The 24,512-nt window shown below is 43.8% G+C and overlaps 1 protein-coding gene across 2 annotated transcripts in view; it reads left to right on the top strand.

The window, feature by feature from the left end:
- The window catches only part of GLT8D2 (glycosyltransferase 8 domain containing 2), a 74,269-nt gene that overhangs the window by 2,209 nt on the left and 47,548 nt on the right, over positions 1-24,512 (top strand). The window lies entirely within an intron of this gene.

Below are 24,512 nucleotides of genomic sequence, written 5' to 3'. Positions count from 1 at the left end.
CATAGACTATTTTTTTGAATGAGTGTCTGCTGCCCAAGGACTTTCCTAGCCTCTGTTGCTGATGCCATTGTCTTTTCTGAAAAAGCAATGGTGTCCAAAGTTACTTGACAGAGAAAAATTCTATGCATACCGCCAAGGTCCATATATGTGTGAAATTCAAAATCCATCCACCAGATCTGCTCCCAGAGGTGGAAGATTGGTGTTCCCTGGAGGAACTGCCCTATACCCAACCCTAAACCCCAACCCTGGCACTCCAAATTTACCCGCTTCCTCCAAAAATGCTCCCGTTCCGCCGAACGTCACTGGAGAAAATCCCGCTCCCTGGCTGACTTCCTCCACTTTAAATTCATCCTTTCATCCTACAGCTCTGCCCTCTCACTCGCTAAACAATCTTTCTTTAAATCCCTCATCTCTTCCCAGTCCTCTAACCCCCGCCGCCTCTTTGCCACCTTCAGCACTCTCCTGGCCCCCTCCCCTCCCCCCCACCCCCTCCTCCCTGACTGCCTCTGATTTCGCCTCCTTCTTCTCCTCTAAAATCGAGGCCATCCGACTTGAAATCTCCTCCTCCACTCTCTCTTCCACCCCTCCCACTCTTCTGTCCTCCCCCCCCAACCACCTTCCCCTCCACTCCTTCCGTCCCACCACCGGTGAGGAAATCCACTCTCTCATTTTATCCTCCCCCCCCACTACCTGCCCCCTGGATCCCATCCCCTCCCACCTTCTTCGCTCCCTTTCCCCCACCACCTGATCCCACCTCGCTCACCTCTTTAATCTCTCCCTCTCCACTGGCATCTTCCCCTCCTCCTTCAAACATGCTCTCGTATCCCCCATTCTTAAGAAACCTAATCTCGACCCCACTTCTCTCTCGAACTATCGCCCCATATCTCTTCTCCCTTTTGCCTCCAAAATTCTTGAGAGGCTCGTCTGCAGCCGTCTCACCTCCTACCTTTCTGAATACTCCCTCCTTGATCCTCTCCAGTCTGGTTTCCGCCCCCTCCACTCCACTGAAACTGCCCTGGCTAAAGTCACCAATGACCTCCTCTCTGCAAAAGCCAGGGGCCACTTCTCCCTTCTCATCCTCCTTGACCTCTCTGCAGCCTTTGACACCATTGACCACCCCCTCCTCCTTCACACCCTCCAGTCTTTCGGCCTCTCCGGCCCAGTCCTGTCCTGGTTCACCTCTTACCTTACTCACCGTTCCTTCTCTGTCACCACCTCTGGGTCTCTCTCCCCCCCATCCACCCTTCCAGTCGGGGTCCCTCAGGGCTCTGTTCTGGGACCCTTACTCTTCTCTCTATACACCTCCTCCCTGGGTGAACTCATCAGCTCCTTCGGCTTCAGCTACCACCTTTACGCTGACGACACTCAACTATACCTCTCCTCTCCTGATCTCTCTCCCTCCCTCCTCTCTAGGGTGTCCGCCTGCCTCTCTGCCATCTCCTCCTGGATGTCCTCTCGATTCCTCAAACTTAACCTTGCCAAAACTGAGCTCATAGTTTTTCCTCCCTCTCATACCCCATCCCCTTCTGACCTCTCCATCACTGTCGACAACACCTCTATCTCCCCTGTCCCCCAACTTCGCTGCCTTGGTGTCATCCTCGATTCCTCTCTCTCCTTTGGCCCCCACATCCTCTCTCTTGCTAAATCCTGCCGCTTCCAGCTGCGCAACATCGCTCGCATCCGGCCCTTCCTCTCCCAAGATGCCACCAAATGCCTTATCCACTCTCTGATCATCTCCCGCCTGGACTACTGTAACCTCCTCCTCACTGGCCTCCCCCACTCTCATCTCGATCCCCTTCGATCCGTCCTTAACGCTGCAGCTAGGCTTATTTTCCTCTCTCGCCGCTCCTCTTTTGTCTCCCCCCTCTACCTAGCCCTTCACTGGCTCCCATTCCCCTTCAGAATCCTCTTTAAGCTCCTCACACTCACCTACAAGGCCCTCGCCAACTCCACTGCACCCTACATCTCCACCCTCCTCTCTATTCATGCTCCATCCCGCCCTCTCCGTTCTGCCTCTGACCGTCGCCTCTCTTCCCCCCTTATAACCTCCTCCCACGCGCGTATCCAAGACTTCGCCCGCACTGCCCCCCTCCACTGGAACAAGCTCCCTCCCTCCATCAGAACTTCCCCTAATCTGTCCAGCTTCAAACGGGCCCTAAAAACCCACCTTTTTCTTAAAGCCTTTCTGTCTCCCACTTAACTTCCTACCTTATCTTCTGCCTCTGTCCCCCTACTCTCCCTCTCTCCCCTGCGTCTCTCTGTCTGTCCACCCCTCCCCTTAGATTGTACGCTCCTCTGAGCAGGGCCATCTCTCCTCCTGTTTCCACCACTTCTAACTCTGCTCTCCAGCTACTTAGCCCTCCTCCTCAAAGGTCCTCCACCCCACATCCACTTTCGCTCCCTCCTCCCCCCTGGGGGTCTCCCTGTCTTCCGCGCCCCCCTTCTTGGGCCCCGTCGTTTTCGGATCCTCCCTCCCCCTTCCCCGCCCTCTCTAGCTGTGCATTGAGCGTACTGAGTTGCTGTGTTTACTGTACTGTGCTGTCTCCCATTGTATTGTGATTTTGTTTGTCTCTGTACGGCGCTGCGGATGCCTTGTAGCGCCTTATAAATAAATATTAATAATAATAATAATATACGGTCTAGGGGTGTTTATTTTACCTTTCTTTACCTTAGCGGCAGATGCGGGAGGGGGTGGCAATCAAGGCAATTGCCACCCATAGCAAATACGGGCTGTCTGCTGTCGCACATTATATTTTTGTCTCTGTCGGCTGAGAGACAGACAGAGATCCTGCCCTGCCACTCTGATTATGTTTCAAACACAATCATAGCGGCTGGACAGCATCCTCTGCCAACAGGTACATGTATATATTGTGTAGCTACAAACAGCCACACAGAGGACTAAATCGCCTCTCCCCCCACCTAAGAAAAAATCTAGGTCCGCCCATGACTTAGTATACCTAAAGTGGAAAGGGAATCTACCCATTGTAATGGCTGCCTTGGAGGACTGAAGATGAAAATAATTTCAAACACAAAAGAGTAGCAGATGTAATAAAGACATCCCCTATGTCGTCTTACTCATTAACTATTTTATTACGTTTTTACAAAATAAAGCAAAATATATATATATATAACCTATAATTGGTAAAGAAGGGGTACAACTTAATGGGACTTTCAAAATGGAGGAGGTAAGGTGAGACCTATGAACTGTATGGATTCCATTTGCTAAGGAGCCAGACTGGTAAAAATGTCTTAACTGGAAGTATTGATAAAAACATTTTCTGGCAATGTGCATTTTCTTTGAAGGTCTTAAACATCTTAACATGGCAATTTAGTATATATTGTTGTTCATAATCCAGGGGGGGGGGAAGCATCATTGGATCAGATCTGGCAGACACCATCCCCACCAGAGCATATCCACCCACAGCTTGGTAAAGAGGAACGAGTGCCACATAACATATTGAGTGAGAGGTGTGGCCATGTAGTATTAAATAAAATTAAGGACACCAGTCCACACGCTGTTGTTGTAGGTTTATGAAGACTTTAAAATCTAATCCTGGAGTGTATCCTTAACCAGATGCCAGCTGCTGTATTTGTGAAATGTGAACAGATCCATGTAGATTGTCTATAAGGGGAGAGGGGGACGTTGGCTGTGTACAATTATTATTTCCCAGATACTTAGGGCTGCAAGATTGCCATCTAACTGTAATGTTAGTATCCAACACTTTCTTAGTGACTGGATGTACCTGAATATCTTAGGTTTATCTGGGTTAAACTTGCTGTCACTTATAAATCGATTGAGAAACTTAGATTTTGGGTATCTTAAGCTTGTAACTCGACAGCTCACTATACATTTGAATCTCCTATAGAAGGTTCAAAAGTGAGTTTAATGTAGTTAACGGATTTGTGTATCTTTGGCCACATGCAAGTGCACAGTTTAGGAGATTGCTGTACTCGAGAGCTGGCTGAGCTCCCTGTTCTATCAACATAAAACAAATCCCCTGCCTGATCTCTTTAGTCAGATTAATAGAGATCAATAGAGAGCTATATTGCTCTCTAAGAAATCAGCTGTACCATTGAAAAAATTGCAGCAGCGCTTTTATGATTAATCCGACAAAGCAGACTCAATGCTAGCTAGAGATGATCACTGACCCCCGTGTTTTGGTTTTGGTTTTGGATCTGGATTACCTTCGTGTTTTGGTAAAACCGCCCTCATGTGTTTTGGTTTTAGTTTTGTTTGGTTTTGTTTTGCTATTTTTGAAAAAAATACAATTTTTTTGGTCTAAAATAACCTAATTTAGTGCTCCACCAGTTTCTTGGATAAGTGAGGTAATTCTTAAGCTAATAAATTATAAAAGTAACAGTTTAATCCCTGGTAGGCCGTCCTTAATTCTAACACTTGCCTGCAAATTATACAGACAAACCTGATTGTCTTCCCCCTCCATCTTTGACTATTGGAAATGTAGCCATCGTCTTTGGGTGTATATTACACCCTCCACTTGTAGTTAAATAGAAAAAAAAATCAGCCTGCATTGACTGTACGTTAAATAGAAATGGACAAAGCAGTTTGGTTTCTGTCTGCATCAGACCCCCCTCTCCACTAGTAGTAAAATAGAAAACTATTCAGCCGTTATAGACTGTAGAATATAAATGGAAATGGTCAAAGGCAGTTTGGTGTCAGTCTGCATCAGCCCCCCCCCCCTTCCCCTCCACTTGTACTTAAATAGAAAAGAAGACGGCCTGCATAGACCGTACAATATAAAACTAAATGGACAAAGGTAGTTTGGTGGCTGTCTATGACCTTCCCCCCTCCACTTGTAGTTAAATAGAAAAAAAGCAGCCTGCATAGACTGTAAAATATAAAAAGAAATGGACAAAGGCAGTTTGGGATCTGTCTGCATCAGACCCCCTCTCCACTAGGAGAAAAATAGAAAACTATTCAGCCGGTATAGGCTGTAGAATATAAATAGAAATTGAGAAAGGCAATTTGGTATCTGTCTGCATCATCCTCATCAACATCATCATTAGCGCCCTCGTCGCCTACACAAATCTCCCCCTCATCCTTTTCTAATTCCAAAGTGGCATCCTAAATTGGTGTATCACCAGCTACACTCGGGCTGTTCTGGTACACATCAGAAGAACTGCTGAAAAGGCCCTTCCTTATGGGTACACTAACCGAATGCTCACAATTACACATACCACTGGTGGATGGACTCTCCACAGGGATTGGTGTCATTTCTGATTCTGAGCATACATTATCCTCTAATGCCTTACTGTTTTCTTGCAGCACAGCTTTCACGCGTAACAGTAGTTGTGCACCACTTTTAAACTCTAAATTACTTGGTCTTGCTTGGTCACGAGTGACCGTATAAGCAAAAGGCTCAGTAACATTTCTTGATCTGCCACTAATAGAGAAAGGCGAAGACTTCATTCTTTCTTTGCCACTGCGTGTGTAGAATGGCATGTTGGCAATTTTTCTTTTATCGGCAGTTAACTTTTCCTCAGTTACACTTCTTTTTTGCTTCAACACGGTTAATTTTTTTTGTTTGTTTTTTTTCCCTGATTTAAAAAGACTATGTACTTTTACATAGGCTTTACCAGATGACGTACTGGGAACACTACCATCAGGACTGCTTGCTGATCCTGCTCATATGAGGACTGCTTTGAATCCATTTTAATAAGGCCAAAGCACTTGTAGTGCAAAATATTCAATAGATAGTGCTGCTAAATATGACTTTTTGCAGCCAGAAAAATTATTGTTTCACACTGGGGAATATGGGACACCCCAAAGCACTTGTAGTGCAAAATATTCTATAGATACTGCTGCTAAATATGACTTTTGGCAGCCAGAAAAATTATTGTTTTACACTGGGGAATATGGAACACCCCAAAGCACTTGTAGTGCAAAATATTGTATAGATACTGCTGCTAAATATGACTTTTGGCAGCCAGAAAAAATATTGTTTCACACTGGGGAATATGTGACACCCCAAAGCACTTGTAGTGCAAAATATTGGAAAAAATGCCTCCTCTTTCTTCCTCTCTTCCTGCTCTAACAATTGCTAATAGAATTGGTATCAGAATTGCAATAATAATTGAAAGAATAAGGTGTACAATTATTGCTCTGTCCCTGCTCTAATACAGCCTGTGACCTAACCCTGCTCTCTCCCTCTGTCAAATGGTGATGGATTGCTGTGGAGGCGGGTATTTATGCATTTCAAATATCGTGAGAACCGAGATCCAACGACGTCACGAAGACGTTATGCCTCGATTTCGATACCGAACGGGCGGGAGAGCACCGAGCCTGCTCGGCTCGGTACTCGGATAGGCAAAGTTCGGGTGGGTTCGGATCTCCGGAAACCGAGCCCGCCCATCTCTAATGCTAGCTAACAAGCTACGTCAAAAAAGCAGTGGAGGAGTCGGGGAGGTAGGGTGGGCGGCAATCCGGGCAATCGCCTCCCCTCTCCAGCAGGTTTGTGTTGGCAGACAGAGAATACTGATTGAGTTTTAAACACAATCAGAGCGGCCGGGTATCCCTCTCCTGACAGATGTAAAAAGGGGGCGGGGACTAAATACCCCCGATTCCCCTCCCATAAAAACTAGATCCACCCCTGCAAAAAATAGTCATTGGTTTGATTGGAGAGATCGAGTGGTAGATTGGGGTCTTTACAGCCATTGCAAAAGAATTCAGAGACTACTACTACTCCATAAAATCTACCAAATTCTATTAATAGCAGCTAGAGAGGGTCATGAGATTTGCAAAGAGCAGCCAACTGAGATGTCGCAGCATTGTAGCTATGACAAATTGGTTCATTGTAATCATTGTTGATACCTGTAATTGGGAGGGGGAGGAGAAAAAATTCTGGAACAAAGAAATGTCAATAATTTTAACAGCTTTAATTTTTTTTAGTTCAGTCCAAAAGTGTATTAATTTAGGAAAATTCAACTAAATGTGGACCTTATTTTGGAATTGACCCAGCAGTAAATGAAATCCTTGAAATTGTCCTTTTCCCCAGGCCCCGATGGTCTAACTCTTCAGTATTACAAATTGTATTCCAACATACTAGCACTAGAATTGACAAAACTGTTGCATGACATGCTAGAATGATCGACCTTTGGCTTGGGAAAATACACACAATGGTGGCCTTATGTCTGGCACTGTGGGATAGTGCATTTAAACTCTTCTCCATAACTCCCTCCCCATGATCCCAATTTTCAATATTGCAGTCTTTCAGTCAGGACGAAACTTCTCAAACACACTGGAGAGGGGCATTAGATTTATAGATGATTAACGCCTTCATGCACATTTCTGCAGTTTTCTGATCTTCATGTTAAATATTTACTTGCATAAATTTCTTTCAGTTTTTGCGAATATTCATATTTTGTTCAGCGATCGTCTAACTGTTAGATCCCTTACAATGGTAGGGACCAAGGCAAAGAGATCCGTTGGAACTTGCCTGGCAGGCGGACATTGGTGAGGTTCTGGAAGAGGAGGAATGGGCTGAGATGTACCAGTCAGATTTCATGCTTTTTTCCCAGATGTATCAGACAGATGCTGAAGAGGTTTCACGGAACCTAATTCTATCCTTCATGTCTGGTAGTCATTTATGAAACTCCCAAGGGGTACATTTTTCATACCTTCTAAAAAGGTAAAGTGGAGGTGCTAGCAATCAATCAGATTCTACTGTCATTATCTAGTACATTCTAGACAGTGATAGGCAACCTGAAAGAGCGGGCTGCACAGAGGTGCAGCCTCCATGTATTCTGTGTGACCTCCTTGCACTGTGCAGAGGCGATCACATGATGCAGAAGTCAACTGCCCCCATTCTAATAAGATTGTGACCAGCTGGCTGATGGGCCGCAGGTGAAGTCCTTCAAATTAATTTCACGCTATCCCCTAAATTCTATATTAGCTCTCCAGCAGTCCAAACTAATTTGACATAGGATAGCTGCAGTCACCCGCTGCTGCAGACTGGAAATCACTGGTGGCTTCCACTGTCGCTGCGATCATCAATAGAATTTGGTATACCTATCAAATTAAGTTTATGACTTGTTATAAAGATTCTTCAAAATAGTTTGTGAAGATTTTGGAGACATAGGTTGCGCACATCAACGCCAAAGTGGCCCCATTAGGTTAAACAAACTAAGACTTATAAGTTCTTGGTGAGTGTTCAGTTGCACCTACCCTTCTGGACCTGATTCCCACCAAGGTTACCCCTCCTTTCTCTGTTCTCCCACTCCTAGGGCCTGATTCATTAAGGATCTTAAATGAAGAGGATTCTTATTTCAGTCTCCTGGACAAAACCATGGTACATTGCAAGGCGTGCAAATGAGTGTTCTGTTTTGCACATAAGTTAACTTCTGCCCTGGTGTGAGCCAGATTCAATAAATTAAGTTTCTTTAAAAAGTGCAAAAAAACAAATAACAGTAAAACATGCTTTATTTTACTAATTAAGCATTTGTTCTTATAGTGATCCCTGGCTAACGTTATGGCTGCTCCATGATAAATAGGCCTCCCAATGCTTTTCATGCGTAGCTTTGCTGGAGCGAAGACTACTGGTGGCTTTGATTAAATAATTTTAAATTTTTAGATCTAGGGGTTTTCTCCAATCGATAAAAAAAAAAGACCTCCTAAGTTCTGTAGAACAGTGACAGTCTGACAGTGAATAGGACTCCAGCTGATTTTGATTCTCAGTCTACATCCCTGCAGCGAAAGTGAAACACAAGGCAATGTAGGACAGAACATATGCAGAGCACCCAGGAGAGAAATATTACTGTAAATATTTCTGTCCCAGGTCCTCCTCTATCTGCCTGTTTTCCATGAGATGCAAAAATTACCTTGCGGGCCACATGCGGACCGCGCATACTGCATCTGTGGCTAACATGTTTTGCTGTATGCTGCAAATTTTTGAAAATCTAAAGCTAAGTGGTATGCTTTTTGTGCCACCGTTTATGCTCAAAATTTAAAGGGACCAGGCTTGTAAGATGTCACAAATGGAACACATTTCATTGGAAGCTCAAATACCAACAATAAAGAAGCAATTGAGTATGCAAATCCATTTATTTCACTAAGTGTATGTTTTTAAAGAAAATTATTCACCATTATTGACTTTTGGAAGCAAAGTAATAAAAATTCTGTAGTATTCAGTCATTAGAAACTACTTGACCTATCCTGCTATGCATTTAGGAGAAAATATTAAGTGAGTAAATATATTGTTAAATAAAACCTTGACTGTTCTTTTGTTTTGTTCTAATGTATCATTGGTTTATGGTTTTGCCTTCCATCCTTTTTCAAAATTGAGGCTGATATTTGATGGAGGAAAAGTAATTGGACACATAGTGGATAGCCTTGGATCATTTAATGTATTTTTTATTATATTAGTGTTAAAATGCACCTAAAATTTATTTCACTCTGTCAAAAACCCTAAATCTTCAGGGGGCCTGGGCAGCCCCCAAGCCGCAGTTCACTTCAAAGTGAAAGTTCCATACCAGCAATTCTAAGTTTTCACTTTGACCACTGAAATACAGTCAAGTCTATAAATACTGGGACATCGACACAATTCTCATATTTTGGGCTCTATACACCACCACAATGGATTTGAAATGAAACTGACAAGATGAGCTTTAACTGCAGACTTTCAGCTTTAATTTGAGGGTATTTACATCCAAATCAGGTGAACGGTGTAGGAATTACGATGGTTTCTATATGTGCCTCACACTTTTTAAGGGACCAAAAGTAATGGGACAATCGACTCAAAACCTATTTCATGGACATGTGTGGGCTATTCCCTCATTATTTCATCATCAATTAAGCAGGTAAAAGGACGAGTTGGGGGCATGGCCTTGACGCCATATCGAGAGGTGCACATGAAGTGGAGCTCTGTCTAAACGGCTCCAAACACCTTAATATACAGCTGTTATAGTCACCTCAGTTGGTGGAAAAGTGGAGCTGAACACCCTGGGCACGCGAGGAGGCCCCCAGACTCCCATTAGATGCGATAGGTCGCCTGAATAACGGACAGCGGGTGCGGCCTGCGTTGGGTCGCTGACCCCAGAGTCACCCGGGTGGAGAGGCGGCCGAGAAGCGGATGCTATCTACCCCAGTGATTAGCCATGGGCCCTGCCTGACACCCACCTCCTAGCAACAACTCCGCGCCAGCGTTGCGGTGGTCCTGGCATCTCTGCATCCACAAGAGGGGCCAAACTGAAATTGAACCAGCTGCCAAGCATTACCGGCACCCGGGGAGGTCCTGTGACCCGCCTGCAGTATCGAGGCCTCCCATCGCTAATACCACCGCGGTCCTTGGTCCCATTGGCACCTCTTTCTCTCCACTTCCGGTCCGCGACGTCCGACTTCAGGCCGGCATCTCAGGAGGCAATCGGAGGAAAGGTGGCCTTGGTGTGTAGGCGCTCCCTTTTAAGTGGCTTGATCCTCGACCTGCAAAACGCCAGATCACCATCCTTGCCGTGGAGTGACCCCGCTGCTGGTGGTGCCTGCAAAGTTCACACAGGCGGCCCCACGCAACCTCCCGCCTGCACCACTGTGTTAAATCCCATAGCGGGACACCTGCAGCAGCCACACACCATCTAACAATTCAAGCAGGTCAGTGCAACAGCCCCTACCTGTAATATCACCAGTTGTGCAACATTAGCGCAGGCACTCTCTCTGAGACCCGCTGTGGTATCTCTTAACTGCTTTAAAGTGCCTCTTTTGGTACTTGTCATTTGCTAAAGCAACTTGGAGCATTTTTAGCATCTGTTTATTGCCACTGCAGGTGTTTAGAGTTGCAGTGGCTCCAGTCTCTCGCAACCTGTGAAAGCAAAAGGGTCCCATTAATTAAACGGTTAACAACATCTGACAGAAGCAGCTCCCCGCTGACCTTTCTATTCTATAAGAATATTTGCTGCCCTCTGCTGGTCTCCCTGAAAATTACAGCTTAATTTACTATCTAACTTCAAACGGGTAGCCTGTGCTTAGCTCTTATAATCCATCGGTTGTCCTTGATCACTTATCCGGAGACTCTGTGTCCTCAGCACATTCCATCGACAGCGGAAGATAGGCATTCAGCCAGCTCTTTAGCCTATCGCCAGCCTGAAGGCCACAACAAAGTTTATAAAACCTGCAGTCCGCAAAGGCAGCTATTACAACTTAACGTATACGCTTTGCAGGACCAAACATATAGTTTGGCTTTCCCATCACGGGACGTGTGCTCTCTCATAAATCATTTTTACATGATATCTTCCGCAAATAATATACGCTAGTCGCAGCCAGTGGGGGCATCAACTTGTTATTTTCAGAACATTAACCAAAGTAATAGCTGTCTGGAGATGACGTCCAGGGCAAAGAAAACTCCCGCAATGGATTCCTCTGGCTTCTTTGACAGAAACAAAAAACAGACAAAGCCTCAGTCGACCCCATCGGCTCAGGGACGACAGTATTCCCCATCAAGTCCTGATTTACCAGGAGAAGACGAAATTCCCTTGGCGACAAGACTCTTGATCAATTCCCTGGTCCAGGAAATTAAGACAGCATTCCACACTGAGCTGCGCCAAGAGATTTCTGATTTCCGTAAGGAAATTGCCGAACTGGGTGACCGCACTAACGGCCTGGAAGCTAAAACGGACGAGATCTGCAAATCCGTCACAAACAACACACAAGAAATCTCCTCCTTACGCACCGATGTTACATCTTTGACAGAGAAATGTGAGGACATGGAAAATAGAGCTTGCAGGAACAACATTTGGCTCAAAAACATTCCTGAAACAGTGGATATGTCAGCCCTTCCTGGTTTTCTGCTCGTTTTCTTCTATCCTAACAGATGCTACGGATGCAGACCTCCTCCAAGATAGAGCGCACAGGTCGCTCCGCCCCAGATCTGCTCCAGGCCAACAACCAAGGGATGTCATCCTCCGTATGCATTATTATCACATTAAAGAAAAAATCAATATAAGCTACGAGGAATCAGGATTCCATCCAATACCTTGGAAACAACATTCAGCTATTCGCGGACCTGGCTTCTCTTACTATACAGAAGCGTCGAGACCTGAAGGAAACCACAAAGACCTTACGCCAACATGGCTACCGCTATCGCTGGTGTTTTCCCTTTCGGCTCCAAGTCTTTACAGAATCCAGACCTCTTCGCGAAGATCCCTGCAGAAGGTGCCCTAATACTGGAAAAGTTAGGCTCACCCCCTAGTAGAGCACTTTCCCCAGTTACAACGGTGCCCCAGCGGGCCCTGCGAAATTCTCCGCGGGCTGAATGGGACACTGCCTGACCTGTTCAGGGATCTGACGCTGAAAAATCTGGTCTATTGAACTTCTACCATTCTGGCATAGGATATTCATAGAAAATAATGGACACAATTTTGAACTTCAGTGACTGGTCCCCTGAGGGCACCAAATGTCTCTTGTCTCTTCTCCTTTTGTTGTCCCCTTTCCTCCCCCCCCCCACCCCACTTTCTCTGCAGGTATGAACACCATTTTCAGGCGATCCTAATATAAGTTGATTCCGGCTATCCTGCGGAGGGTGCAATGAGAAGAATCGATTGCTGATCTACCATCTTCGTGCCTCCTGTCACTGAGGGACCTCATCGTTCCAAGACTACAGTTTAGTTGTTCTCGTCTGATGTATGCTCATGGACTATCCTGTAATGGTGATGTTTAAGTGTTTCGAATTCTACACACTTGTAGTGTTTTCATAGTTCATTAGCCTAATGTTATACTGTTATTATTACTATTTAGTATAGTTATGTTCTAGACCAGTTAGTAGTTTGTCTTACAGGCTGATGTTTGTAAACCATTCTAAACTATTTTTGTTGATGCCCCCCACACACTTACACCCACTCCCCGAACTTCATTCCAGTTTGGGCCTTTCCTGCCCACCCCCACTGTTGCTGCGCCTTGTAGCAACACTTCCCTACCTCCCCGCAGTCTAGCAACCATAGGCCGGCCACCTTATGTCCGGCCTTTCTTCCCTCTCCCTGGCTGGTTGCAGACGGCTTAAACTTGACCTTGTTCCTTGCCCCCCAATCTTTCCTCCTCCCAACTTTATTCACGCCCTCATGCCTTTTCCGCCAAAACATGCATCTGTCGCGATCCATAAAGAGTCGGGGATACGTGGAAGCCCCTTGGTAACGCATATTAGACCTTCTTTTACAGCATGTCTCTTAAGTTACTGACAGTCAACGTTAAGGGGTTAAACACACCCCAGAAACGTACTTCTGGCCGCCCTTAAAAAGTCACATGCAGATATAGTTCTCCTACGAGAGACCCACTTAACCGAACCTCATGCAACTCTCCGAGAAAAGCTCTTTTCACAGACTTTCTTCGCCTCAGCTGCCTCTAAGCATCGAGGTGTGGCCATCCTGATATGACCTTCCGTCCCACTGGTGGTGACCTGCTCGATCACAGACCCGGAGGGTCGTTATCTCATGCTAGTGGGCAAACTGGGCTAACTGTCAGTTACCCTGGTATGCTGCTATGCCCCAAACAATGCCCAAATTTCCTTTCTTCAGAGACTTTTCAGCCATACACATAAACATGCCGAAGGCCATTTGCTTATGGGAGGTGACTTTAATATGATTCTAGATCCCTCTTTAGATCGGTCACCACTTCCTGCATCCTCATCTCATTCCCAGGCACACTGAGTTCGGCAGGCTACTAGATTTGCCGCATTATTAAAAGAGAACTCTCTCCTGGATGCTTGGCGGGTGGTTAATGGCAAAGATAGAGGTTATACTTTCTACTCTCACCCCCATAATGTATACACCCGAATAGACTACTTCCTGGTTGACACTAAACTAGCTACCAAGCTTCGCGGAGTTCAGGTTCACCTGGACATACCACATGGGTATTTCTTTTCAGTTGGACATTAGAAATCTCCCCAAGCGAAGTCCAAACTGGCGGTTGGATGATTCTCTTTTGCTTAACCCTGGGACATGTCTAGAGATTGCAGAGGCCCTCACTGAATTCTTCAATCTCAATGAAACCCCTGAAATATCTTTGTCTACAATCTTGGAGGCGTATAAAGCCACAATTCGTGGACGCCTTATTAGCATAGCTTCATCCCGACATAAGGAAGAGCAAGAACAGATATCCACATTGGAAGCTCGTCTTCTTTCCCTACTCTCCCAGCATCAAAGCTCACTAGACCAGTCACACCTGAGGGAGTTGACGATAGTGAGGGGCCAGCTCAATGCGGTTTTATCCAAAAACAGCCAGTACTCTCAAATGGACCCAGCAGCTCTTTTACGAGAAAGGTGACAAGGCGGATTCCCTACTAGCCTGGAAACTCCGTCAGAGGCGCACTTGTAACGCAATCTCGTCTATCAAGAACTCTCAAGGGCAGTCAACATATAACCCAAGCGCTATACTAAAGGAATTTCAGACATACTACTCCTCACTATACAACTTAAATGCCTCAAATCCGGCACCCCCTGACTTAGATAGAAAAATAAACGCCTACCTGTGTTCTTGTAAACTCCCGCAACTATCTGAATCGGAGATTGAATTCCTCAGTTCTGATATAACAAACAAAGAAACTATCACAGCATTACATAGTATGAAGGTACAAAAGTGGAAGCTGCTCAAATCAATTTATAGGCCATAACAGGTGCTTGAAAGGGTGGGGTTATCCTGCAAGGAACATACACACAACATTTTTTCCCCCAGCACACTGCTATAGCCAGCAACAGATCTGCCATTTCTACTGTAGATAAAAATGCAAAAGTCTTTGTTGCACACATTTGCAAATGTATGTTTAAGCCATCCTGCCACGCCAAGGCGCTTTTGCTAATAGGATGGTCCTACTCTAAACAATGAGAGTCCCATATATTTGGGCCATACATATGTGTTTTTAAATTGAGAGCCAACTTACCAAAGAGGTACCCCAGAAGTTCCTCAGTTCTGATATAACAAACAAAGAAACTATCACAGCATTACATAGTATGAAGGTAGCCTCTGCCCCGGGACCAGATGGCCTCCCAGCTAGGTATTATAAGAAATTTGCAGGGATCCTCAGTCCAAAGCTGACTGCCTGGTTTAACTCTATACTCGATGGGGCCCCCTTTGACCTGGCCACGACCCGAGCTCGAATTACTGTTATACCGAAAGAGGGTAAAGACCTTTCTCTTTGCAGTAGCTATCGTCCCATATCCTTACTTAACGTAGATTTGAAAATCTATGCCAAAGTCCTTGCAAATAGAGTTAACTGTATCCTCCCGAAATTAGTGCACCCCGATCAGGTTGGATTTGTCCCAGGCCGGCAGGCAGCAGACAACACCAGACGGACTATAGACCTGATCCAACATATCAATGAGCGAAAACTGCCCTCCCTCCTTTTATCCCTTGATGCCGAAAAGGCATTTGACCGCTTTGGCTGGCCCTTCATGATGAAGACCCTCTCAACCTATGGCTTCAAAGACCGCTTTCTTAAAGGGATTTCCGCCCTATATGTCAATCCGACCTCTTCTGTTCAGGTGAATGGGTGCTCCTCCCCATCTTTTCAAATTCAAAATGGAACACGACAAGGTTGCCCCCTCTCCCCTCTTTTGCTTGCACTCACCATAGAACCCCTGGCCGCAAAAATACGACAAAATCCTAACATCTCCGGCATACAACTATCCTCCAGCATCTATAAGATTGCTCTCTACGCAGATGACATCCTCCTTACCACTACTAATCCCCTAACATCGTTACCAAACCTATTTCAGGAGGTTGATAATTTTTCTATAGTCTCGAATTTTAAGGTTAATACGGCCAAGACGGACATCCTGAATCTCAACATCCCACCGAAGTTGAAGCAGCTTCTGGAGTTAAATTTTCCATTTCACTGGAACTCTGTTAGTTTCAAATATCTGGGTATGGCAATTACCAGAAAGGTAGAAGACCTCTACCAAGCAAACTACCCTCAACTGATAGCATGCCTTAAAAAAGATATGATTTCTTGGGACAAGCTGATAATATCTTGGGTAGGACAGATCACATCAGTGAAGATGAATTTGCTCCCCAGGCTGCTTTACCTTTTCCATACCCTCCCCATCAAAGTTCCTCCCTCTACTTTTAAAATGCTGCAAACTTCCATCATGCGCTTTATTTGGTCAAATAAGAGACCCAGGATCTCTGCACGTATTCTACAATGCTCTCCCATGGCAGGTGGCCTCGGCATACCAAATCTTCGCAACTATTACTATGCGGCGCGTTTGGCCCAGTGTGTCCAATTGCACTCCCCGCCTGGTTGATATAGAATCAGATCTATTGGGAGGCTCACCAATTTGTTCTATCCTCTGGCTCTCAGCTGCACAGCGTCCAGCCCCCTCTCGAACTCACCCAGTAATAGCACTCTCCCTTTCAATCTGGTCTCGGTTTAGTAGAATGGCATCTCTGTCTCCTGCTCCCCAGATACTTATACCTCTTTGGTCGAACCCAGCTTTCACACCATTCCTATCACGTGCTATGTACACAAAATGGGCCGGGGAAGGTAAATTATTACTGCTAAACCACATAACAAGGACCTTAACGTTCCCTCAGTTTTCAGAACTGACTGAGCGGTGCTATATAATACAATGCTCTACTCCCCATCTCCACGGAGGCTAAGGACCGTTTTTAGACACAGTGGGAGGCAGATTTGGGATCGTCTCTAGAGCCAGAAGAGTGGTCGGATATATATGAGTGGACAGCACGTTGTTCCATAAATGTCCGCACTAAAGAAAACGCCATTAAATTGCTGCATAGATGGTACTATGTTCCTTCTAGGCTCCATATTCTATATCCTCAAACAAGTCCAACATGTTGGAGAGACTGTGGCCACACTGGTAGATTCTTACACACATGGTGGGACTGCCCCAAATTGCGCCCGTTCTGGACAGAAGTTCTCACATTAGCAACAGCTATTCTTGATACTCTGTGCCCTCCGATCCTAAGCACATATTGTTACCTCTACCTCTCCCAGACCTTCCAACGCACACCCATAAGCTTCTCCGGCATATAATTAGCGCAGCTACCTTTCAAATAGCTGCTCACTGGAAGAACCCTACACCTCCAACGCTCCAAATGGTCTGTGGTCGGATCTGACACACCTATCAGATGGAGTACATCACCAGCGTGCTTAGGGGCTCCTCCGTTCCCTTCAACAAAATCTGGTCTCCCTGGGCTTCATACTGCAACCAACCACTACTACAATTCTAGTTGATCACTGGAAATACCTGATTGAACTGTTTTCTTCTGCTAAAAATATAAAGGTGTGAATTCCTCCTTTTTTTCCCCTAAACTTCCCAATCTGTTCTCTCCCCCCCCCCCCCCACCCCCCATCTTATCTGGTTACCACCCCCTTACTCCCTCTTTTTTATCTTCTCCCCCTTATTTGTACAATTAAAAACAAAATAACATCTTCATGGTACTATGCTGATTTGAAGCAAAACTTATTTTGTAGAAGCTCGGTGAGAGAGTGTTGTACATACTGTTCAATTTATGTGTGTATTTGTCATCTCACTAATGTACCTTTCAAGAATTTTTCTGTTCTGTAATATTGTTTAAGACAAGATGTTACTAATAAAACGTATTTAAAAAAAAAAATGGTCTGGAGTTGATTCTAGGTGTGACATTTGCATTTGGAATCTGTTGCTGTCGACTCTCAATATGAGATCCAAAGAGCTGTCCACTATCATTGAAGCAAGCCATCAATAGGCTGAAAAATCAAAACAAACCCATCAGAGAGATAGCAAAAACATTAGGTGTGGCCAAATCAACTGTTTGGAACATTCTTAAAAAGAAAGAATGCACCAGAGAGCTCAGCAACACCAAAAGATCCGGAACACCACGGAAAACTACTGTGGTGGATGACAGAAGAATTTTTTCCCTGGTGAAGAAAAACCCCTTCACAACAGTTGGCCAAATCAAGAACACTCTCCAGGAGGTAGGTGTGTAAGACTTCACAAGAGTGAATATAGGGGGTTCACCACAAGATATAAACAATTTGTGAGCCTCAAAAACAGGAAGACCAGATTAGAGTTTGGCAAACAACATCTAAAAAAGCCATTACAGTTCTGGAACAACATCCTGTGGACAGATGAGACAAAGATCAACTTGTACCAGAGTGCTGGGAAGAGAAGAGTATGGAGAAGGAAAGGAACTGCTCATGATCCAAAACATACCACCTCATCAGTGAAGCATGGTGGTGGTAGTGTCATGGTGTGGGTATGTATGGCTGCCAATGGAACTGGTTCCCTTGTATTTATTGATGATGTGACTGCTGACAAAAGCAACAGGATGAATTCTGAAGTGTTTCAGACAATATTATCTGCTCCTATTCAGTCAAATGCTTCAGAACTCATTGGACGGCGCTTCACAGTGCAGATGGACAATGACCCTAAGCATACTGCAAAAGCAAGCAAAGAGTTTTTTAAGGCTAACAAGTGGAATGTTATGCAATGGCCAAGTCAATCACCTGACCTGAATCCGATTGAGCATGCATTTCAGTTGATGAGGACAAAACTGAAGGGAAAATGCCCCAAGAACAAGCAGGAACTGACGACATTTGCAGTAGAGGCCTGGCAGAGCATCACCAGGGATGAAACCCAGCATCTGTGCCTTTCAGACTTCAGGCTGTAATTGACTGCAAAGGATTTGCAACAAAGTATTAAAAAGTGAAAGTTTGATGTAGGATTGTTTAGTTTGTCCCATTACTTTTGGTCCCTTAAAAAGTGGGAGGCACATATAGAAACCGTTGTACTTCCTACACTATGTACTGATTTGGATGTAAATTCCCTCAAATTAAAGCTGAAAATCTGCAGTTAAAGCACATCTTGTTTGTTTCATTTCAAATACATTGTGGTGGTGTATAGAGCCCAAAATAGAATTGTGTCGATGTCCCAATATTTATGGACTTGACTGTACATTACACATAGACTGTAATATCAATGATTTTGTTGTTAAAGATGGTTTATCATGATGGCAGTAAAAGCTTCATTGCACATTCCTTTCTACCTCACCTGTGGCTACCCTTCACTCTACCACACTTTTCCTTTCACTTATCCCTGCATTTAAAATAGGGGTGCATATTTATTAGGATAAAGGGGATTCAGCAATACTAAAATATCAATAATGCAGAATTTATCAGACTAATGCTGTCAATAAAATACAGTCATGGCCAAAAGTTTTGAGAATGACACAAGTATTGGTTTTCTTAAAGTTTGCTGCTTCAGTGTTTTTAGACCTTTTTGTCAGATGTTGCTATGGTATACTGAAGTAAAATTACAAGCATGTCATAAGTGTCAAAGGCTTTTATTGATAATTACATTAAGTTTATGCAAAGAGTCAATATTTGCAGTGTTGACCTTTCTTTTTGAAGACCTCTGTAGTTCACCCTGGCATGCTGTCAATCAACTTCTGGGCCACATACTGACTGATGGCCACCCATTCTTGCCTAATCAATGCTTGGAGTTTGTCAGAATTTGTGGATTTTTGTTTGTCCACCCGCCTCTTGAGAATTGACCACAAGTTCTCAATGGGATTAAGGTCAGGAGTTTCCTGGCCATGGACCAAAATGTAGATGTTTGATCCCTGAGCCACTTAGTTATCACTTTTGCCTTATGGCAAGGTGCTCCATCATGCTGGAAAAGGCATTGTCCGTCACCAAACTGTTCTTGGATGGTTGGGAGAAGTTGCTCTTGAAGGATGTTTTGGTACCATTCTTTATACATGGCTGTGTTCTTATGCAAAATTGTGAGCGAGCCCACTCCCTTGGCTGAGAAGCAATCCCACACATGAATGGTCTAAGGATGCTTTACTATTGGCATGACACAGGACTGATGGTAGCGCTCACCTTTCCTTCTCCGGACAAGTGTTTTTCCAGATGCCCCAAACAATTTTGAAAGGGGATTTATCAGAGAAAATGACTTTACCCCAGTCCTCAGCAGTCCAATCCCTGTACCTTTTGCAGAATAGCAGTCTGTCCCTGATGTTTTTTCTGGAGAGAAGTGGCTTCATTGTTGATCTTCTTGACACCAGGTCATCCTCCAAAAGTCTTCCCCTCACTGTGCGTGCAGATGCACTAACACCTGCATGCTGCCATTCCTGAGCAAGCTCTGCATTGGTGGTGCCCCAATCCTGCAGCTGAATTAACTTTAGGAGACGGTCCTGGTGCTTGCTGGACTTTCTTGGGTGCCCTGAAACCTTCTTCACAACTATTGAACCTCTCTCCTTGAAGGTTTTGATGATCCGATAAATGGTTGATTTAGGTGCAATCTTACTAGCAGCAATATCCTTGCCTGTGAAGCCCTTTTTGTGCAAAGCAATGATGACTGCACGTTTCCTTGCAGATAACCATGGTTAACAGAGGAAGAACAATGATTTAAAGCACCACCCTCCTTTTAAAGCTTCCAACCTGTTATTCTTACTCAATCAGCATGACAGAGTGATCTCCAGCCTTATCCTTGTCAACACTCTCACCTGTGTTAATGAGAGAATCACTGACCTGATGTCAGCTGGTCCTTTTGTGGCAGGGCTAAAATGCAGTGGAAATGTTGTTTTTAGGATAAACATCATTGTCATGGCAAATAGTGATTTTGAAATTCATTGCAATTCATCTGATCACTCTTCATCACATTCTGGAGTATATACAAATTTCCATCATAAAAACTGAGGCAGCAGACTTTGTGAAAAATAATATTTGTGTCATTCTCAAAAGTTTTGGCCAAGACTGAACACCCTATAAGCCCATTGGCCAAAATATACGCCCAAGTACATTATAATGACCTACTAGTTTTGAAGATTACAATCCCAGAGCCATTCTTCTGCTCCAAGTCTTCCACATATTATAACCACCACCCTCCCCCTCAACCATTGAAGAAAAAAGAGAGGCATCTGAACTATTCAGCTATGCATTCTGAGATGTTTGAGGTTTATATTTCTATGTTGTTCTGGTGACTATAGTTGTATGACTGTCATGATTTTATTATTCTGGAAACTTAATTGATTCACATTTGAACTAGTCGACAACCCTACACCAGGTCACATATAAGAATATATTATTAATTAAAATATTAACACATATTTAAAATAACATCTACAGTGGTGCTAGAATGTTTGTGATCCCTGTTTTTCTGAATTTCTTACAAATCTGATCTTACATATGTTCAGACCTTCAAGTCATAAAAATACATAAAGAGACCCAAGAAATCAAATAGGACACAAAAGGATCACAATGATCCAAAATTAAATTTCTTTATATAAACCTCTAGGACTATCCATTCAGTTAAGGAAATAATGATTTTGGGTGGGCCTGCCCTATTTAAAAAACATAAACCTGAGTCTTTACTACCAAAGACTGGTCTTCACCACACAGGTTTGTGAATGTATGCTATGCCTATATCAAAGATGATTTCTGTGGAATTCAGAAAATGATTTTTCAATGCACATCAGGGTGAAAACCACTGTCAGGCAGAGATCACAGGAGATCACAATGAAAGCCAGTGTAACGTTAAAGGATCTGCAGGCCGCTATTGCAATGGCTAATGTCCGTGCTTATGAGTCCATCATCAGGCAAACACTGAACAAGAATGCATGGGAGGATAACAAGGAGGTAGTCACTACTCTCCAAGGGTGAGCCAGAAAACAACTGGAAGAATGTTCTGTGGACTTTTTGGCTTAAATGCTAAACATTTTTGTGGGGAAATGAAACACTACATTCTAACATAACCTTATCCCAACCATTAAACGTAGTGGTGCCTAAATCATGATTTGGGGCTATTTTGCTGCCACACGACCAGGGCAGCTTATCCTCATTGATCGGACTATGATTCTGGATTGCATCAGCAAATTTTATATGAGAATGTCAGGGTATCTGTCCATGAACAAAAGCGCAACAGAAGGTGGACAACTAGACAATGACCATAAACTCACAGGTCCGTCTATTAAAAAAAAAAAAAAAAAAAAAGGGTTGAAGCAGAATAAAATTTGTGTTTTGGAACAGCCGAGTCAAAGCCCAAACCTTTAATCCAATCAAAATATTGTGGAAGGACCTGAAGAGGGTGTCACGCTGTAGGCCTATGAGGCTGAAGATAATAAGACACTAACCGGTATTGGTGCCACTGGTCAAACAGGCGTGGAGTCTAACGTACCCCTGGTGAACCCCGCAAGGAGGTTTGGACTTCGCAGCAGAGAGCATGCAGGTCGCGGACCTATTAGCCAGTTACCAGTGTAGCGTAGAGGGGTCAGACGGTTCCGGGTCACAGCAATCGGGAATATCAGGTACAAAAGGGTAATCCAAAGGAATAGTCGCCAAGCCGAAGTCACAGTACAGAATGGGTCACACAGAAGAGTAGAATGGTCGCCAAGCCGGGGTCACAACAGGTAATCAGGAATCAGAATACTCAGGAGTATGGAGAAATAAGGGAGCCAGGAACACTGGTGGTGAACCTGTTACTCTGGCACCCTAATGGCGCCAGAGGCAGGTTTAAATAGAATCCAAACTGAGGTGATTGGTGGAGAGCGGAGGCGGAAACTGAAGCAGCGTCCCGTTGCCTAGCAAATTCAGAAAATTCTTAAGTATTGACAAACCTAGCACTGCTGTGTATAGTTAAGAAACAGGAATTCCCCCCCCCCCCCCCTTCTCTCCCGGTGTGCAACTTCTCAAGCTGGGATATCCACTGAATCCTATTACTCTGCCTGGGCTTATTACTGCTGAGAGCTCAGTTTGGACCATTTTATTCCCGGTAATTACATTTAGAATTGCCCCTTCTCCAATGGTCAGTATGTGGACTCAGGTACCTATCCAGAAATCTAGTGTTTTTTCACTCCCATCCACATGTTATATACTCCTATAGACATCTGAACCAAATATTGGGTAAATAAGTAAGTAAGTAAGTAGGGAAACTTATTCTATAACAGCTGTCTCATTATAAAACTTACAAAAACTTATCTTTCGTTCTCAAATGTAATGGTAGTATGCACTATACTACATGTTAAAGGTCCTAATGCCCTGCAGATATGTACCGATTTATTCAAAATACTACATCAGCTGAAAAGTGTGATACCATTACTAAAGAAATTTTATCAGTGCTAAACACCATAAACTTACCAATAAAACATGAATATATGTATAATATGCTAATAATACCCAAAGAAGAAATGCATGGTAATTCTGATTAGCATTAGACAACACCTGCCCGATCAATTAGGACAGTTTTATTATACTCAGTCATTTTATTATAATCCCTAAGTACTCTAGAGTAATTATATACCCTTAAAAAGGGCAAATTAGTTCTTCCTTGCATTTTTTAAACATCTACATAAAGCAACTGAGGAAGTGATAGGAGGGAATTTTAACAGTTATCAATCCTAATCTCTGTATATCTAACACGGTCCATCCTCAAAATACCTTACCATTTAATTCTGCCTTACAAAACTCTTAATAAGTATGCACATCAAAGAAATAGATGTTTGTTAAACATGGTTAGGGGTCCTTAATACCTTAATCCACTATACTAAAATAGTAAAAATATGTAAATAAAGAAAACACATGGTTGATAAAAATAGTCTTTATTTGCAATCCAATGGGTTTTTCATCTGTATTTGCAATTCATTTGGATCTTAATCTGTATTTCATGACACATTAATAGCGACTAATTGAATTTCTATTGTTGTGGAAATTAACAATGCTGTGGTGCTCCATTTATGTCAATAGTTTATTAATTTCAGTGGAATTTCAACATGTAGCGCACAGCCCCATTAAAATGAAATGAAAAAACAGAACATTGCTGGTGTAAGCGCTCTTGTTAACCACTAACGCGTATGTATATAGTATGCTTCTATAGAGATGAATTAACTTTTTTAAGTGTTGGGACATGCTTTGAATGCACTGAAATGGTTCAAGTAGCATCCAAAATGCAACCGCATGCAAATGGAAATATGACCGCAATGGGTATGAATGCATACAATAACATTTAATTATCAATAGTTAAAGGACCCTGGATAACTTGCCAGGAGAAGTGACTGGCAAGTGGATAAAGCAGTGGCTCTGTTGGAGAAGACAATGACCAAAACACCTCAACAATCGGATCACTGTTACCATTCCTGTTGCAGCATTTGGGTCATTGATGCCCCCTTACAAATAGTTATTGGGTTTTGGTTGAGGGACAGAGCCAGGGATTGCCTAGCAAAAGTGGAAAAAAGGAGAGCTGGGGGATATAGAAAGCTGTAATACCTTACTGTGGGGCACTGGGTGGGAGGGAGCCAGGGATAGGGGTTACCAATCAAAGGGGAGAAAAGGAGAGCTCTGGGGGTTTACATAGAAGGAACCGGGTGACAGAAAGACTATTTGTATCTGAGGAACATGACTGTGGATGGGAAAAACAAATAGAGAGCTGGATTAATAAAAAATAAAGTTGGCAGAGGAAAGAATGTTTGGGGGTAAAGAAAGAGCAATGGCTAGGGAAAAGAGCTAGTGGAAAAAGGTTAAAAATGAGATGGGGAGGGGGAAGACTATACAATTAAGGGAGAAAGGCGAGCTAGGAGAGAA

This window comes from Mixophyes fleayi, chromosome 4, assembly GCF_038048845.1.
Source record: "Mixophyes fleayi isolate aMixFle1 chromosome 4, aMixFle1.hap1, whole genome shotgun sequence".
Classification (NCBI taxonomy): domain Eukaryota; kingdom Metazoa; phylum Chordata; class Amphibia; order Anura; family Limnodynastidae; genus Mixophyes; species Mixophyes fleayi.
Note: the sequence above shows the minus strand (reverse complement) of the source record. Positions and strands in the feature narration are given on the sequence as shown.